Source organism: Hermetia illucens, chromosome 1 (assembly GCF_905115235.1).
Source record: "Hermetia illucens chromosome 1, iHerIll2.2.curated.20191125, whole genome shotgun sequence".
NCBI lineage: Eukaryota > Metazoa > Arthropoda > Insecta > Diptera > Stratiomyidae > Hermetia > Hermetia illucens.
The window spans coordinates 212,746,431-212,762,448 of NC_051849.1; positions in this window are offsets into that span (position 1 = coordinate 212,746,431).

Genomic DNA, 16,018 nt, shown 5'->3' on the forward strand with positions numbered 1-16,018 from the left:
ACTTTGGCTTTCTGGATGAACAGGATGTTAGATAACAGGCAAATAGAAGTAGCATGAGGGATAAATTCTATTATCATGGACGCTACTCAAGACTGTTCACAGGGTTCGCTAATGTAGAATATAGTAGTTGATGAACTCCTAAGAGAGCTAACAAATACTGGAATACATGTCTAGGGTTACACTGACGCATTCCAGTAATCTGTAGGGGGGAATATTGGAATACCCTATTTGATAGAATCCAAACCTGATTGAGAATTACTAGTACCTAGTGCCGGAGGTCGGGATTGCCTTCAATCTAACTAAGGTTACCATAGTAGGACTCACTAGGAGTCACTAGGAAACGCAAGCCTGATCATCGGAGTGCCATTAGACTACATGGCGTAGAGATTACACGAAGAGCAAAAGTCAAATGTTTGTCAATTACACTAGACCAGAAACTACCCTTAAAGACACATGTTGACAATATTTGCAGGAAGGCTACAGTTTTGATGACTTTCAGATGGATGGACCAGCACCCAGAATTATCAATTGGATATACACTGCAATAGCAAGGCCAATGATTGCCAATGTAGCGGTAATTTGGCCAGATAGAATTGAACTCAGTACACCAGCCAGGGAGTTACATAAACTTCAAAGACTTGCTTCTGGGTGTATCACTCGGGCAATGAGGACATGCCCAACGGCATTTCTATAGGTCCTTCTGGGATCGACTCCTCTTCATTTTCACATACAAATGCATTCAATGCCCTCCTTCAGAATGCCCGGAGATATCAGGAAGGCGGGGAGCTACCTAAATTAAAGGAAATTTGACATTCTTTCTCGGCGACCAGAGCACTTCTGTGGAATCGAAAAGGGCCCTTATTCTTCTTTTTCTTCAGCCTTTGTCCCGTTCACAAGCGGGGACGGCTGAAAAAGGCCCTTATTATGACGGTTAAAAATGAAAAGGAACGGCCGAGAGAATTCTACCGAATGAATTTGCCAGGAGTGGACTAGATCAGGGTGTTCACCAGTGATACGAACCCAAGTGCTCAAAGGATTTTTTAAAGCTCACCAAGAAGAGTCGTAGGATCATAGTAGGAATACTCATTGATCATTCCAGGCTAAATTATCACCTGGTGAAGCTAGGAATATTTGCGGACACTGTGTGTAGATTCTGTAAAGGAAGTGACGAAATCTTCACAGATGTTTATGCAAAGTAGATTAAGACACTTAAAAGAGTACTTGATACCAGATGCCAGGCTGAAATACTTGAAAGTAGGGAACATATTAAAATTCCTGTCAGTTATATTTTTGAATGATATACTATACTTAATAGGAATTCTATAACTAATGAAGGGGCAAAATAGTTCTTCTAGGACCTAGTGCAACTTCCCTCGACATTATTATTATTATCCTGTGATTCGCCCATGAATCTCCTCCTCTCCAATTTTGGTGTTAGAATATCCAATAAGAATTTTAGAACTTTTAGAGGGCAGGACATCTTTAGAGAGATTCCACATATTCTTTCTCCATTGACAGGTTTTTGTAGCACCCGATTCCCGGCTTGAATACTGTTTCAACGACTATTCACTAATGTGAGGGTCCTAGAGAGGAAAAACCAAGCCAGGATTAAAATTATATGAGCAATTCAAGAATCCCATAATCAATCTAATTTTGTCGAACTTCGGACCTGGAGAACCCTCCTCTTCGCCTCTCCTTTCCTATCGCCCTTTCTCTCAACAGGTCAGTATGTATATTCACAAATTTCGCTACCGAGCTATTCCTTAATCTACAATGAGAGAATGCCCGTTTTCATATTGAAATACTTTCTGGTAAAGCCTGCCTAGTTCGTTGCTTTATGATCGATACTGTCCGAGGTGGTGATCTTGATTCCTTAACAAGTCATACTGGAGGAGGGTTATCAGTCCGTTGCTCCAGCTAATTCTATTCCACTGCGGTATTTTATTTTTTATTTACAAAGTTATTTCCTGGTAAGTGCGCCTCTTTATTCACCACCTGAGAATGTCTCTATTAGAAGGCTGAATTAAAAATATTTACCATCAAGACACAATCGGTATTATATTCCGAATATCCGCGTAATACCAGCAGTAAGAGCCAAGAATTTAAACACAGATAATCCTACCTACTTAAAAAAAATTCTAGGCTATGATGGTAGAAGCCGGTGGTATGGTAGTGAGAAAATCCATCTAGAACTCTCCGCAACATCGAGCACATTTGGAGAATTGTGTATTTCTACATGGTTTAAAACAGATTGTAAGAAAGTCTCAGGACATCAAGGGAAGGGGGACAATATTACGGGAACTACAGCCACCTTCTTGAGACTACAAATGTCTCTGATTTCCCGAACCAGTGGCTCATAGTTCCCTTTCTTCTGCAAGATTCTTTTGTTTGTCATACCGTTAAATCAAACATGTCCCCACAATCAGACCAGACTTGTATGCAAGATTTTGACGAATCACCTAACAAACAGCATTATACCTGCTCGTGTCTTCCATCGAGACCATAATAGTTTACCCATTAAAGAGACGGTCTAATGTATTTAACGCCGAACTATCATATATACTCTGTTCCGATCGTTCTCCACCTCGACGTCCTGAATGGTACACATGAGTAAGGTACTCGCCCACTCCTTGCTGTAAAACTAAGTGTCAAGCGGATCGGTTTGGCAGTGATATTGTGTCGCCACATCGACCATGCCCCTGCCTCCGCTGGATATTTTCTAGATGAGTCAGAGAAGGGGTAGCGAATACATTGAGTGCGCTTATTTTATTCTTCGTCAAAATTCCCGTTTTCAGTACCAGCGAGCATGGGTTCCTTGCAGAATTTCTGGGTATTTAAAGAAGTCTGTCTTGGTCATAGCGTAGATGTGGAGGTCACCAATGGTATCAAAAAATCAAAAATTACTGACGGTTTCGTCCAGGGCAGAGGCAACTCATCAGACGCTGCCTCATCTCTGCCCTGAGAGCAGCGTGACAGAAAGTGCCAACAGGTGGAAAAACGCTCCCTTTTATCATCGCAAAAACACGACAAGGTTGCGAATTATATTGGACTAAAACGCCAGTTGTTTTAGTCTAAGCTAGACTAAGCTAAGCTAAGCTGCTATGTTCCAAACTAGGGGTCCATGGACTAGAAAACGTGGGAGTAAGTTGCTCCTCGTCTAGTCCGGTCCACCATCAAGTGGATGTGGACTTAGGATCCCACATATCCTAAACAACTACCAATGGTATGTCCGGTGTGCGGCTGATGATGACTTTGGCGGATGGCTTGGATTTGACACTTGTCAAAACCAATTACGACTGAATATGTCTACTATTCCCACCATTAAGATGGTTGCTAGTATCCACATAAAATTTCATGTTATCTAAGAGGGGTACGGAATATGGCTTACGTTGCTATATTCCCTAACCATGCCCTCTAGCATCATTTATAATAGAAACCACGAAAAGGCGTTCAGCGCCATAGAAAACCAAAGAGGACTCAATGAATCTTAGTTCCATATGGGGATGGACTTTTAGATGTTGGCACCCTTAGGTGGGCTTATTTAGAAGGTGGTAAGTCACCCTACCATGACTGTTGCCAAAAATTTATTAGATTAGGATTTATGAGATACAGACCCAATATTCGCGACGCTGCCATAAATCCAGGCGTAATCGATATAGTAACTGAAGAGATTTCTTTGGCCTCAAGTTGCGTGTCTTACAACTACCGAATCAATAATGAGCTGTTCTTTGAAACCCCTTGGACTATCTCGGCAACCCTTCTGCTCCTCGGGCAGAATGATGTTGGTCTTGAGGTGCGCATTGACCCTGTTACTAATAATGGAGGTTATGAATTTGTAGAGGATTGGTAAGCAAGTAATCGGGTCTTGTGCGTGCACCCTGGGAAAACGTAGAAATTTCTCCGGCCGACTAATGACTTGATTTTTGCTATGTGCCAATTGACGAGAAATGCTGCACCCAATCCAGACCAGGGCCCCTCGAGTCCTTCAAGCTTTTTTTCTTTTTTGGCTTATAGAACCTCGGGTGTCTTCAGGGGTAATCAACACCAAAGTCCACCCCAATATTCTCTTGTTTCCGTTACCAAAAACTATACCGTCTGGACACTCTATTAGGATTCGTTGAGTGATCTGAGGAAACTCCGGTGGTTCCTCGCGTACGTTGCATTCCGAACATCTCTGATGTGAATTTTTCCATATCGTCGCAACCGACTGCATATGACAGAAAGTTTCTGCTAAAAGTTTCTAATGAGGGAGGAAAATTTTACTCATAATCGAAAATAACGTATATTTTTTGGTCGGGCTTTGAAGGTGAATAAACCTAGCAACTGTCAACCAAAGTTCATTTACTTCCCATTTTGTTACTAATTTTTCTCCGAGCGCATGCACATAAACTAAATGTCCTTCATAATAATTCCGCTGAAAATAACACATATTTTCTGAGAATTCAAGTAAAAATGCCGGCAAATTTACAAAGATAATAAAAACGTTAAACTGATTAAAATGAGTCATTTCTTTTTATTACCGGGGCTACCTACCAAGTGGATTCAGATGAAAGGAAAAATTAAATATTTATTGAGACATTTCTCTTGTTATCTTGGTTTCTCATTGTGGAAGGTCTAAAAATTTGTTTATATTTTTTCCATGCTTCGTGTACTTTTATCAATTTGAAAGTTAAGAGATTAACGGCGTGGATGCCATAAAAGAGATGAAGAAGATGCAATTACTTTGATATTTTGTATACTTTACCTAATTGAACCTCAGGAGCATGTTTGCATTTCGACAGATAATGTTTATTATTATATTATTGTGTTGTTTTTCAGTCACGCGATATCGTATTATACGATTAAAAGGTTTATGTAGTTAGTGAACCAAATTGACCCTTTGAACTTGACAGTACCATCCACATAGGTTTCCTGAGGAAGCTAATTGAAATATGTGTGTGTGTGTATGGTGGGGGAGAAGCTACAGCTTCTGAGCACTCAGGCCGTATTGGCCCATTGTACCCGCCACCCCGTCTAACGGAATATTCCGGATTCGTTAACGTATCGCAGGATTTCCATTAGTGGATGTGATGCTACCCGTCGCAAATGGAAAACATCGGCACCAAGGATCTGATGCCTGATGCGTCCATAGGCGGGGCATTCACATAGGAAATGCTCCATGGATTCCGCTTCCTCATTACAGGAGGGACACGTATCATCTTCGGTAATTCCTATTCTGAACATATGCCCAGCTTGTGAATTATGGCCTGTCAGAATGCCCACAATACACCTGCAAGTCCTCCTGCTTTTCGACAGGATAAACTTTGCGGTACGTATGTTGGGTTCTGGCAGGAAAAGTTTGGTGTGTCGAGCAGCATTTAAGCTCTGCCACCTGTCATTATGGCAAACTTGTTCCCAGTTTTTGAAAACAGATTTAGCCAATGCTACTGATACCCCAATTGCTGGCTCCGGTCCCGACATAGGGGAGATTGACCCCTCTTTCGCTAAAGTGTCCGAGATTTCATTTCCCTCTATGCCACAGTGACCAGGTACCCAGAGTAGTTCCACTGTATTGAATCTAGACATAGAGTTCAAACGGTTTCTGCATTCCTGAACGATTTTCGAGGTGATCAAAGGACTGCTCAATGCCCTCAGTGCAGCTCGACTGTCACTGCAGATTGCGATGCGCCTGCCCTTCAACGGCTCGTCAATCACCCAGTTTGCCACCCTTAGGATCGCATAAACTTCGGCTTGAAAAACCGTGGCATATTGTCCCAAAGGAAAAGCCCACTTCTCGTTTTTATTCGAGAGGTAGACTCCGGCTCAAGAACCCTCTTCTGTTTTTGAGCCATCGGTGTAGAAGACTTCCGTATATCGCGCCACGCATTCCTCTGGGTCTTCCCAGTCCTCTCTACGCTTCAGGGTAACTACATATCTTCTACCAAACAGATGTATGGGGACACGACAATCGGAAGGCATTGTAAGAACTGGATTCAGTCCTCCCAGTAACTCTTCCAATGCTCTGTGCCCCCCACATCCATTGTTTTCCCATAGATCTAATCGAATTAGCCTATGAGCTGCTCTCATTGCAGTGCTTTGAATAAATATATCCAGGGGCTGCAAATTGAGTAGTGCATTCAGAGCTGCGCCGGATGTCGTGCTCATGGCACCAGTGATACCCAGACAAACAGTTCTTTGCAGTGCGGCTAGTTTACGGTGAAAACCTTCTTGTCTCACCTTAACCCACCACACTACAGATGCATATACGAACATCGGCCTAATGATGGCAACGTATATCCACATTACCACATGAGGCCTGAGTCCCCATGTCGAGGCAAAGGTCCGTCTGCACAGCCCATAAGCTGTAAGAGCTCGTTTCATCTTTACCTCTACATGTTTGTGCCAAAGAAGTTTTTTATCTAGAGTGACCCCTTGATATTTCACTTCTTCGGAGAGTTGAAGGGTAGTACCCCTCATCTCAGGGAGACAAAATCCATCCAGTTTTCTCCTTTTTGTGAATAAAACCATTGTGGTTTTATTTGGATTAACTGACAAACCATGTCTAAGGCACCAGCTGTCTATCAAATCAACGGCACGCTGTATATTCCTACACACCGTTCCAAGATCCCGATCAACAGCAAGTACAGCCACGTCATCAGCATAAACTTCAGCGTGTATTGGCAAATTTTGCAGTTCGCATAGCAGTGAGTCGATCAGCATACTCCACAGAAGCGGCGAAAGCACACCTCCTTGGGGGCAGCCCTTCGTTGCTTCTGTAGTCAGGTAGCGATCGACCCCTACCTCAGCGCACAGCAATCTGCGTTAGCATAGCATGGATCCACTTAATTAAAGCATCATCAACACCATGCGCTCTGGCGGCATCAAAAAGTTTTTGAAAAGGCGCACAGTAAAAAGCCCCTTCAATGTCCACAAACACCCCCATCGCGTACTCACCATTCAAAGTTGCATCCTCTATCTTTGTGATCAAAGAATGAAGAGCAGACTTACAGGACTTTCCACGTTGGTAAGCATGCTGGTTTTCACTAAGTGAGTGTGACCTAAGTGCGTTTCCACGAATGTGACGCTCCACCAGTCTCTCCAAACCTTTCAGCAAGAATAAAGTCAAGCTGATCTGTCTGAAATTCTTTGGATTAGAATAGTCATCTTACCCAGGTTTCGGTATGAAAACTACCTTAACCTGTTGCCAAGAAGAAGGCACGTAGCCCAGAGCAAGACATCCTCGAAAAATATTTCTTAGGGGTCGCTCTAAATGCTCCATACCCTCCTTTAGCATTGCCGGATAGATGCCATCCATGCCAGGTGCTTTGAAATGTTCAAAGGACAGTATGGCAGATCTCACCTTTTCATGGGTAACAACCGCTTTCGCAGTGTTCCGGTTCCACTTGCAACGCTTGCGTGCTGAAGGGGTTGCAAGAACTGTCAACTCTCCCCCTACCACTTCTCTCACCCGTTCTCCTGGGTAGTGTATTTCCAGGAGGGTCTGTACTGAGTCCAGTCTGGAGCTCGTAAAAGTATCGTCGGGTTTTCTAAGAGAATCCAACTTGGCCGACTCATCCCTTTTGAGGACTCTGCACAGCCTTGAAGTCTCCCTTTCGCCTTCCAGTTCCTCACAGTACGCTCTAAAGGAGTCTCGTTTCGAGCACCTCACGAGCCTCTTATATTCACGTTGTGAGTTCCTGAAATTTAACCAGTCTTCGTCCTTGTTACTTTTGCAAGCACGATTTAAAAGTCGCCTGGTTGATTTCCTGAGTTTTTGCAGTTCTCGGTTCCACCAAGGAACCGTTTTACCGCTTTGGCCTCGGGAAATAGGACAAGCCTCTTCATAGCACTCTAAAAGTGTGCAATTCAGAGTTTTCAATTCATCTTCCAGCACCAAAGGAGTCCTTAGTCGCCTAGGGGACTGTACTTTATAGCCAAGAAGTTCATTGAACTTTGCCCAATCCGTTTTCCTAGGGTTCCGTCTTTGTACTGCAGACTGTTCGCCCGCAATAGTCAGATTGAATTCTAGATTTCGGTGATCTGACAGTGAGACCTCGTCTAGCACTCGCCAGTGTGTAATCAACTCTAACAATTTTGGGGTACAGATTGTTAGGTCAATTACTTCGCTTCTTCTCGGTCCCACGAACGTAGGGGCGCACCCTACGTTTGCAGTCATAAGACCAGCTGAAGTGATGACATCAAATAGCTTCTCTCCTCTTGGATTGCATTTGCTACTGCCCCAACAAATATGTTGAGCATTCGCATCGCAACCTATTAAGAGTTCGAGACCACTTGATTCTGCATACGCCACCAGATCCCTCAGTTCTTGCGTCGGTGGAGGATACAAAGAATGATAGGGTAAATAAGCGGAGGCAAGTATGATGTTTTTCCTCTCGCCATTTATCTGGTATTGTATGATGACCGTAGCTAAGTCCTGGGAACAATATTGTCTCAGCATAGTTGCCTCCGGAGTGTCCGGATAGCTGAGTGGTTAGAGCACAAGGCTGTCGTACGGAAGGTCGCGGTTCAAATCTCACTGGTGACAGTGGAATTTGTATCGTGATTTGACGTCGGATACCAGTCGACTCAGCTGTGAATGAGTACCTGAGTCAAATCAGGGTAATAATCTCGGGCGAGCGCAATGCTGACCACATTGTCTCCTAGTGTACCGTTACGGTCTTGAATGAAGTGCTCTAACACACTTCAAGGCCCTGATCCAATATGGATTGTTGCGCCAACGATTATTATTATTATTATAGTTGCCTCTAACCGTCTTGACATCAGGACGCAAGCTCTCGGTCTTATGGATCTTTCATCGTAGAAGATCGTAGCCCCCTTTACTGATCCAATGCCACAGATTCTGTTAAATCGAACCCACGGTTCTTGCCCCAGAAAGATATAGGGGAAATCCTGTAGCTTTGTCATTCTCGCTCCCAACAGGTAGGAGGGAGCTTTGGCATGCTGCAGGTTGATTTGACCAATCTTTATGTTTCTCGACTTAAACTTAGTCTATTGTCTTATGGAAAACAGTTAGAAGCGTATGCGGCAGTCCGCGTATGACGGGGTTTCCCCCACACCGTACCGCCAGAGACTCGATCCCCTCGTGATTGATTTCTCTGAGAAAAGCCGTACTTGGAAGTACCGCAATTCCCATGTTCTCATCCACGAAAGATCTCATCTCATCCCGCAGATCATTCGTCTGTTCTCCACTTAGCACCTTAATTGGTTTGCGGTGTCCGGGTTGCATAGATTCCATCACTCGAACTGGCATCAAGTCAGTTCCGTTCACGTCTCTGGCTTCCCTTCCTTTTCCGCCTGTTCCATGGAAGGTGTAAGAGAAGTTACTAGCAGGTAGGATTCACTCTGTAGTCCCTTCCCCAGTGCGAGCCCCCATACGGGGGGCACACCGGTCCTAATCCCCGCGAGACGCGTGGATATAAGCCCTGGTGCGGAGCACAATAAAGCGTTGTCCACAGCAGATGTGTTGGTCTTACGTTTCTTGCGCACATTACCGCTGACAGAAGAGTCTGGTGCGTCCAGTGTGGATCTTACCGGGGTTTCCAGTTTATCCCCACCTTCCACCGGAAATTCCGCTTCCTTGTGTCCGATTTCTCTGGGCGTTACCGCGCCTAGTGGTACAGCCACGTCCATGTCCTCATTCCCAAGGTGCTTCATCTTCCTTCGCAGTGCTCTTCTGCCGTCGGCTTCGGGATTCACGGTGTCCGGACCGCTTGGATCCATTTCCACACACCGGCGTTAAACTAGTAGCGTCCACGTCACCAGCTTCCCGTTCTTCCGCTCTTCCCGGTAAGGATGAAGGAGAAGGTTCTGACAGGCAGAATTCAGCCTGTAGTCCCCCCTCCTTAGTGGCCGAAGTTCCCTTCCGCCGGGCCTTCCTCTTCCGCTTGCGGGTAAATTTAGGCTGTAGTACCGCGGACGAGCCGGCCGTAGTCGGATTTCCAGTTTCTCCCAATTTGAAAGTTTCCGTACTTTCCTTTCTGACTAACTTCGCCGTAGGCACCAAGTGCAAACTTTCCACTGAGTCGGAAAGCATGCCTTCTACAGATTGATCTGTAGGCGAGCATGAATGTGGTGAGGCCTCCAAAATCCACGCCTCGGCCGCGATATGATTGCTCATGGTCGCGGGTGGATTCGAAGTCTGTGACTTCTTACCACTTGGAGAGTTTAAATCCATCGTTTCCATATTCATATTTATGGACACCCTTAGTGTAGTAGTAAACTACTACAGGCTCCCCACCACGACAAGGTGGTGTCCGAGGGGGAGAATTGAAATATACTATGGGCTCCTAAGGAATGAATCCTTTGGCTCAGATGTGACACAGTGAAAAGCGTTCATAATCGGATTATTCAAAAGTAAACGAGGACGAAGGGTTCAAACACTTGATCCTCTACCGGGTCAAGGGGTGTTACTACCGACATAAAAGTAACCATCAATTATTCAATAATATATATTTCTCTCTCCGCTCTGGGCCAACTATTCTTCCATATCGTTTTGAAAATATTTGAATCTTTTTTCCTTTCCGAAACTAACCAGTAGATTACAAAGCCAACTACCACTATCTTCTATGATGCATCCTGTTTGACGTCATTTCTGAAGAAAATGACGCACTTCTAATTTGAAACCCCTTTCGGCAGAATACGTAACGTTTACTTTCTCGCTAATCAAATAAAATAATTTGCATTCAGTTCACTTGTATCTACAGAAGAGAGTCAGAATTTTATGATATCTGAATCAGATTAAAATATTATTCATGGCGTAATATACTATTGGCCTTAAGAGATTCTGATGATCTTGCTCCTCCCAGATAAATGTTAAATATTGTAATATTGTTATCTGCCGCTCTTTTATCCGAGTTTTTAGGCTGTGTCTTTGTAAATATACACAGTTATACCGTTAAAGTAACAATGAAGTAAATATAAAATATTTGCATGTTCTGACAGAAAATTTAATATTAAATACAAGATGGTATAACCAAATCAATGAGATTACACGCCCTGTTGGGCTATATTTGAGGGATATTTCCCTGGACACCATAAGGCAGCATACTTTCTATTGTAGATCAATAAAAGAAAGACTACCATAAGTCGTCACTTTGATTGTATGTAGTTTAGTAACCAATAAGAATTTATTTTCAAACCATAAGTAGAGTTCCAAGTCCTGAAAAGCGGGAATCACTCGTTCTCGACTATGTGCCTCAATTTCGTAAGGATTTCTAATCTACTAGTGCATTCCTGTTCCACTCCTTTACTTAAAGATTTTCATTAGTGGATGTGATATTACCCACTGGAGCTGGAATACACCAGGACCAAAAATCTGACATCTAGTTATTGAGTTCATACGTAGAGCACTCATATAGAAACTGCTCCGCGATATCCTCCTTCTTCATTATAGAATAGAAACGTATCTCCTGGTAACACTTTATTTTGAGCATATGTGCAGCTGAATTATGGCTCCCCAAGATGGCCATGGTACATTTCCATATCCTACTGATTTTCTATAAGATCAACTCAGCAATATGTTTATTTGCTTCTGACAGGAAAAGTTTGTTATGTCTAACAGAATATGACTATGCCACTTGTCCTTATGGAAAGCTTGTTTCTCAGTTTCTGATAGTCGCATTAGCCAATGCGTCTGATACTCTAAATTATAACCACCATAGATAGTTGCACTGTATTGCTTTTATATGTTGAGTTTAAACTAGTACTACTTTCCTGAATGATTTTTGAGGTAATCAGAGGACTCCTCAAGGGTGCTTGGTTGTTACTAATGATCGCGGTCCGCATGCCCTTCAATCGCCAACAATTACACAGCCTAAATGACCTGCTTGGCGGAAACCCACTTATCGTTTTTATATAAAAGGCATAGTAAAACCCTGTTCCAAAATCTTGTTCTGTTTTTGACCCATCGGTGTATAAGACCTCAGTATATTCTGGCACCTATTCTCCTAGTTTGTCTCATATTTCTCTGCGCTTCAAGCTAACTTTATATCTTTTAATAAAACAAATATATGAAGAACCGAACCGTCAGAAGGTCTTACAAGAAGTGGATTAGGTTCTCACATCATTTCTTTCAATGCTCTGTGCCCCTCACGTCCGTCGTTTCTCTATAGACTTGAGCCAATTAGTTCATGCTCTGTTCTTATTACAGTGCCATCAGTATATATGTATATGTCGCGGTTGACACTGGCATCAAGTCAATTCCGTAAACGTCCTTGGTTTCCTTTTCTTTTGCTGAAGGTTCCAGTTTTAACAAGCAAAATTTAGCTTCTAGTTATTTTAGCACTGCAAGCCCCCATATAGGGGTTCCGTCAAAGTATTATCGATATTCTGATGCTGAAGTCGCTCTGCCTTCGACGACTTCCGGAGAGTACCCAGGCGGTCCTTGCGTGCGTCTCCGGTTCTTTGGAGACGCTGGCCTCTGCGGCTGATAAGGTGCATGAGGTGCACGCGCGTCCCACGATAGCAGCCGTTCAGCAGCCTTCAGAAGAAATAGGCGAGCTGAAGCGGGAAATTGCTGCTCTTGTGGCCTGCATGGCGGAAATGAGGGCGACGCTGGACGTTCAGTGTTCGGGCAGCAGATCGCGAGCTCGCTCGCGGTCTACCACCCGAAAAGTGCGATCGGGTAGCAGTTCGTCAGGATAGCCCACGGACCCAAGCATTTGTTGGTACCATCGTAGATTCGGCGAAAAAGCTACCAGATGTACGCTCCCCTGTTAATTCGCGCCCACCTCAAAAAACTAGAACCGCGAGGGGTCCTTGCGACGGGTACCCAGAACGCAGCGCCACGTGGCCTAACAATTTATGACCCTCTCAGCAGGCGCAGTTATCTTCTTGATACTGGTGCGGAGGCTTCGATTCTTCCCATGCCCCGGCACCACCGGCTATTCCCACAATCTTTGAAACTTGCGGCGGACTCTTCGAGTTCACGCGGATAACTTTCGGGTTGTGCAATGCGGCGCAAACCTTTCAAAGGTTCATTCACTCGGTCCTGCGAAACCTTGACTTCTGTTTCGTGTATTTGGATGATGTTCTGGTCGCTTCTTCCTTAGAGTCTAAGCATTTTGCCCATCTTGAGTGCATTTTTCAACGTCTCCTTAAGGCCGGTTTAGTCCTAAACGTTGATAAATGCAAGTTTTTCCAGACAAAGGTGAGATTTCTCGGCCACTTCATTTCTTCTGACGGAATACAACCCAACCCAGACAAGGTGCAAGCGATCACAAGCTTCCCGCGTCCAAAAACTGTGAAGGCATTGCGAAGGTTCTTGGGCATGCTAAACTTCTATCGTATTTTCCTGCCAAAGGCCGCCCAACACCAGTCCGTTTTGAACGCGTACTTGTCTGGCTCCAAAACAAAAGACACACGAAAGATTGCATGGTCTGAAGAGGCTGTCTGCGCATTTGCGACAACAACTGGACGACGCTACACTCTTGGGATTTCCTCTACAAGATGCACCCCTAGCTGTTTCCGTTGATGTCTCTGACATCGCAGCAGGTGCTGCTCTTGACCAAAAGGTGAATCAACGCTGGCAGCCGTTGAGCTTTTTCTATAAACAGTTGAACCCTGCTCAACGGAACTACAAAACCTACGTTCGAGAATTGCTTGTCGCGTACTTGAGCATTAAATACTTCCGTTCCTCCCTAGAAGGCAGGCCGTTCACAGTGTTCACGGACCATAAGCCTCTCACGTATGCTTTGAAACAAAAGCCCGACAAAGCGTCCCCTCGTCAGCTGCGATATCTGAGCTTGATAAGCCAGTTCACGTCCGACATACAGCACGTGTCCGGTAAAGACAACATAGTTGCTGACACTTTGTCACGTGTCTCCGAGATAAATATCCCCGCCTCACTCGACTTTTCGACTATCGCCAAGGCGCAGGAGGATGGCACAGTGCTTCAGAGCCTCAAATCCAACCCCAAATACAAAATTTCGAGAGTTGCCCATCTTCGCCTCGAACCTCTTTCTCTGCCGCGAGTACTCGGAAAAGGGACCCCGGCCACCTTTCGCAAGGAGATGTTCCACGCAGTTCACGACTTAGCACATCCACGCATCAGGAGGACAAATCGGCTAATCACCGAAAAATATTTCTGACCCTCCGTGAATAAGGACATCAACTCCTGGGCCAGAGAGTGCATCGCATGCCGGAAGTGTAAGGTCACCAGGCATGAAAAAAAAAGAAGTGGGCTCATTCCCACACACTAGCAAGTGATTCCACACAATACACCTCGACATCATAGGCCCTTTGCGAGATTCGCGCGATTTCAAGTATTACCTCACAATCATCGACATGTTTACGCGGTGGCCTGAAGCAATACCTCTGAAGGACATTACCGCGCCATCGTGTGCCGAATCCCTCTGTCGAGAGTGGATCGCTCGCTTTGGTGTCCCTGCAGTGATTATCACTGACCAGGGAATGCAATTTGAGTCCACCCTTTTCTCGGAGTTAGGCAAACTCCTGGGATTCAAACGTTAGCGGACTACTATATACCACCCGCAATCCAATGGGATGATAGAGCGTTGGCACCGGACGCTGAAATCCGCCATTATGGCACGCGACGATCCGTCCCAAACTCAAGTCTTGCCTCTCGTCCTACTTGGCCTCCGAACAACTCGCCGAGAGCAATTTGCTGCCAGCCCCGCAGAGCTGGTATACGGGGAGAATCTAAGGCTCCCAAGTGACCCGGTCTTCGACAAGAGATCGGGTCTCACAAAATCTGGATTGCTGCGTCTGCTGAGAGACAACCTCCACCGCCTTAAAACCACACACACACACACATCCGGACCTGCCTGCGCTCTCAAGGAAGTGGACTCGTGCACGCACGTCCTAATCAGGACGGATGCTATTCGGAAGCCGCTGCAGCCTCTATATGAACCCTCTTACCGTGTTCTCGAGCGGGGAGAACATTTCTTTCAGCTCGAGATCGGGGGACACAGGAGGGCTGTCTCCTTGTTCAGGTTGAAGCCCGTTTACGTCCCAAATCAACGTCGCGTTCGCTTCGCAGAATGATGAGGAACCAGTTCCCGGTTCAGTCGCTGAAACCCCTAGGTTTCATCTGGGGGCGAAGTGATGTGCCGCGGCATTCGAAATTTATTTATTACTGTTGCGAATACGGGCGGGTAGATGGCGCACCAGCGCTCTTAGAACTCGCTACTGGAGTGGAGGGCCAGCAGTGAGAAAGTGCCGTTGGTTGGAGGCAGAAGGACCGCATGGAGAAGAAGCAGTCTCTTCTGTCCCAGCCGTCGACGAGCGCACCACGGGCTCAACAGTGCTGAATAAGAAATTTTCTGTTTGGTGTTCGAATACTTCTTTTAAAATACATGGTAAATTCAGCCACATTAAAGTTGTTCATCCTTTTTCGATTTAATTATTTAAAGCTGCTGCTGAATAAATGGATCAGTGCATAAATAAAAACTAACAAAATTTCTTGTGTTCGGCCCCTGTAAAGACGAGGACTGGATCAGTTCATACGGATTAGCAGCTCTAAAGTCTCACCAGAAAATTCTGTACAAGAGCCTTTTGAATAAAGGATAGGCTCCCAAGTTTTTTGGCCAAAATCTCATGGAGTATCGCAGACTCGCTGACACTATCAATGTTGTGTCAATCGTCAAGCCAGGATCGCTTTCTGGCAGTATTGATCGCCGACTTGTACCTTTCAGGCAATCCTTGTATGGCTGCCATTATTTAAGCCTGTGTCAGATGCTGAAGACCCTTGCTAGTCAGTTTCCTGAGATCATGTTCAGTAATCTTTACACTACGTATCACATATGAAAGTATTTTCATATTTTCTGTTTAACACATCGTTCAATAAGTCCCGGGACTAACTATGAAAACAACATTTTATCGGCAAAATTCTTTATTATTCATCAACATAATCTCCTTCAAGGGTTATACAATCATTCCAACGCTTCTCTAAGTTTTCAATGTCATGTTTGTAGAACGATTTGTCTTTTGACTCAAAATGAGCCTCAGTAGCAGCGAACATCTCCTCATTTGAGCCAAATCTTTTTCCCTGGAGCATCTT